Raw genomic sequence first — 4,177 nt, 5'->3', positions numbered from 1 at the left:
CCTGTCTTTTACCTCCATTATGAGTTTTGGGTACTTTTTAATTATCAGGAAATTATTTGGCATCTAATTTTGAGTGTTTCATCTAATTGAGGATTCAAAGTTGTTTTTCCTTCCATTATGGGTTCAAAGACTGTTCTCATCATAGTGATGTGGGCTATTAGAAAGGAATCTAGTGCAGCACACTTTAAAACAGAATTGATTTAAATATAGTAGCAAGGGTTTACAATCACATTTATATGGACTATCAACTTACATTGTTTCCCCCTCTACAGAAAGGCAGAATATGTCAAAATGTCTCCCAGTAATGACCAAGATTATATACCATTTTTACAAAGAAACAACAGTGACTTCCCTGAGATGATCTCCAGTGATCCGAAGACATTTCCTGAAGGGGCTGTGTTAAGTTTCCATAACATCTGCTATCGGGAAAAAGTGAAGAGTGGCTTCCTATTTTGTAGGAAAACAGTTGAGAAAAAATTACTATCAAATATCAAGTATGTATATAAACTTTTTAAAAGACCACTTTAATGACCTATCTCAGGTGTCACAGGCTTTGCCTAATACCAAAAAGTTACTGTGAGCATTTGTGTTTCAGCCTTTGTGCTGGTGTATAGACACATGCTTTCATTCCTTTTGACTAAACTAGGACTAAAATGATTCCATTTAGTGAATTAAAATTGACTCATTAAAATTGATTTGTGAAATGCTGACAAGATTTTTTGTAGAAAGTAATGTCATTGACCACATGCATATTGAATAGTTGTTCAAACATACTGTGGGTATGTATATTTATCTTGCCCTTCACTTTATCCCTCCCCACTTTTTTATTTGTTGGGGCATGGAGGAGTGTGGATTAACAGATCTTACTCAGGGCTTTGTGCTCCCCGGATCATCATTCTCCCCCTGAGCTACACACCCAATTCCTCTTGCTTATCTTTTCTTACCTGGGAGACTACTGACTCAATATACTAAGGGTCTCCTCTATTCAAGAGTTCACACTGAGTTTATGGCTTAGTGGTCTGCATCTCTACAAAGGAGGAGGCCATTGTTTTGTGCTTTGTTAGGCTTATAAAATGTAGTAAGTCTTGAAGTTTTTATTTTGTTTTTACTGTTACAAACATAGCAAGCATTGGTTTTCATACTTATTCACATTTCTGGTTTTTTATTCATGATAAGGTCATATTTTTCTGGCTGCAGTGTTTCCAAACTTTCTCCTATCTGCTGGACTCAAATAGTCTCTGATGTGTGAAGGGTCACTCTCATTATCTTATTTTTGGTTTGTGTTGGATAACACTATCATTACTGAAAATGATGACAATATTTCAAGAAAAAGTCATGAGAATATTGGTTTTTCTTTGGATTTTTGCTTTTCTGTTCATTGTTTAAGAAGACAATAAGACAAAAATTGATCATGAGAATTTATTAATTTTCCCTACTTTCTTAGAATTTTATTTTGCTTAGTTTTTATGCATATCTAGCATTTGAGCTTTCTCTTATCAATGCGAAAATTATCAAAAGAGGGCTGAGTATGTAGCTCAATGGTAGAGTGCTTGCCTTGCATGCATGAGGCACTGGAATCGATTCTCAGCACTAAATATAAATCAGTAAAAAATAAAGGTCTGGGCTGGGGATGTGGCTCAAGTGGTAGCGTGCTCGCCTGGCATGCGTGCGGCCCGGGTTCGATCCTCAGCACCACATACCAACAAAGATGTTGTGTCTGCCGAGAACTAAAAATAAATATTAAAAAATTCTCTCTCTCTCTCTCTCTCTCTCTCTCTCTCTCTCTCTCTCTCTCTCCCCTCTCTCACTCTCTCTTAAAAAAAAATTTAAAAAAAAATAAAATAAAGGTCCATTAGCCACTAAAAAAATATTATGAAAAAAAATTCTCCATTCCAGCAGATGTGTGGATATCCTATAATTGTGAGGAAAATTCTTCACCCTGTTTGAGAGATTGGTCTGGTTATCTATTTGAAATAATTTGAGATGTAAAGCTGCATGTTCATAACCCTTTCACCAGGTTTCTTAACTGTCCACACTGCACTGTTTGCTCCCATCACTGTGTCTCATTTGTGTCCATTGTTACTACTGATTTTTGTGAGTCACTTGAGAGCACACTATCCACAGGATACACCTTTATCTCTAGTTCTTTTAGTACTACTTTCTAGAAAGATGATTCCTGCCCTGTATAATTACTCAATTGTTTTCTGGTAGCAACCAAGAAATGATGTATCCTCAGAGTGAAGGCAGGAGAGGTCCTGAGGATTACTCTTCACTGTGTTCCTCACATAAGTGACTAACCACCACATCGTGTCTCTGCAGTCTTGTCCATCCTGGTGCTTTCTAGTCCCATCCCACTCCAGGTGATGTTAAAACTGATCACCTAGTTATGTTGTTGTCTGTCAAACTTCACTATCAGATCACCATTTTCCTCTTTGTACTTGATTAATATGAATGGTGATACTCTGATATTACTCCAGAATCTTGTTGTTTATTAAACTTGAGTTTCATTCCACTGTGGTGACTCCGGTGTGGATCAGCAACCACTATGATCATTGATAAAGGGTGAGTTCCTATTTTCATTGTCTCATAATTTGCATTCCAATTATAGGAAAAATCTTCATTCATCATTTCTCCTTTTGGTTACTGTATAGACTCATGGATTGTATTTTTTTTTAAATTTCCTTTACTGGGGACTGAACTAAGAGTTACTATACCACTAAGCTACTTCCCCAGTCCTTTTATAGTTTGATTTGAGACAGTATCTTGCTAAATTTTTCAGGCTGGCTTCTAACTTGCAATCCTCCTGCATCTGCATAAGGAGTCTCTGGATTACAATAGTGCACCACAGTGTCTAGTATAGATTTGTATTCTATACAATAACACTCAATTGTAATGCTTCATTAGTATTATTTATCTTCATACTCCTATTGATGCTGATTTAGTCAGTAGGAAATTTTTGAAAACAGGTTAATTTTTTTATTTTTTAACTCATCCCACCAATCTCAATTCTTTGGCATAGCAAGAAGTTCCAAATTTATTGTATACTTGCCTTCCCAGTCCTGGAATCCTCCAGTGTTTATTTTTGGAGAATGGTATTGAGAAAACATGATCTGGGTGATTTGAACACTCATTGCTATTCGGGTGTCATTGTTCCTGTGCCTTCTAAATGGACAGACCTAGGGAGTGTATGTATGCAGCTACCTACACACATTGAATATGTCTATTGCATTTGGTAGTATAGCCATTTGGACAATATTAATTCTGCCTATCCAAGAATATGGGATGTCTTTCTATTTTCTAAGTTCTTCATTTTCTTTATTCAACATTGTGTAGTTATCATTGTAGAGGTCTCTCCCCTTCTTGGTTAATTTAATTCCCAGTACTTTATTTTATTTTTGAGGTTATTGTAAATGGAATAGTTGTCCAAAAAGGATCATGGTTTAAAGATCCATCTTTCTTTTAAATATTGACTAATAATGACATCCTTCATAGACTAGACTTCTGTTAACCAATAAGTCTTTTTTCTTTTGATTTGGTGCTTGTTTTCTGTCTGCAATTTCTTCAGTCTTCCTTGAGTGTATCATTGCAGAGTCTAAATAAATAGTACTGCATCTAAAGTAGAACGATAAATCATCATGCTTTTGTGTTTACAGTGGAATCATGAAACCTGGTCTCAATGCTATTCTGGCACACCAAAGTAGAGGAAAATCTTTGTGAGTATAACAGAAAATATTTCTCAACCACTTCTGTGTAGTTGTTGTGTGATTTTTAAAGATGACTTTTTAAAGTTTACTAGAGCACAACTAAACAATTGATATGGTGATGTTGTCCATATTAGAAGTGATTGGAGAGGGGAGAAAGGGAATAATGATAAAAGTGGGAGGATGGAGCTGAAATAATAATTGAAGACAAGAATTCTTTTTTTTTTTTTTTTGGTAAAGAAGCACATTGCCTGAGCTGGATCCACCAAATTTAGACAGCTAGAAACTCATTTGGGAAGACTGTGCTGGATCAGCCAACATGGCTTTTCTTATATACCTTTGGGTTTTCTTGTAACAACAACAACAACAACAACAACAACAAAAAGATGATGATAATTTGAACATATAAATTATTTTAGTTAAACCTCAGATTTCTGGAGTAGTAAATTTTCTAAGTTTAGCAGAATATGAGAGAT

Source organism: Ictidomys tridecemlineatus, chromosome 9, assembly GCF_052094955.1.
Source record: "Ictidomys tridecemlineatus isolate mIctTri1 chromosome 9, mIctTri1.hap1, whole genome shotgun sequence".
Classification (NCBI taxonomy): Eukaryota; Metazoa; Chordata; class Mammalia; order Rodentia; family Sciuridae; genus Ictidomys; species Ictidomys tridecemlineatus.
The sequence above is the reverse complement of the archived record's forward strand: the minus strand, read 5'-3'. Positions refer to the sequence as shown.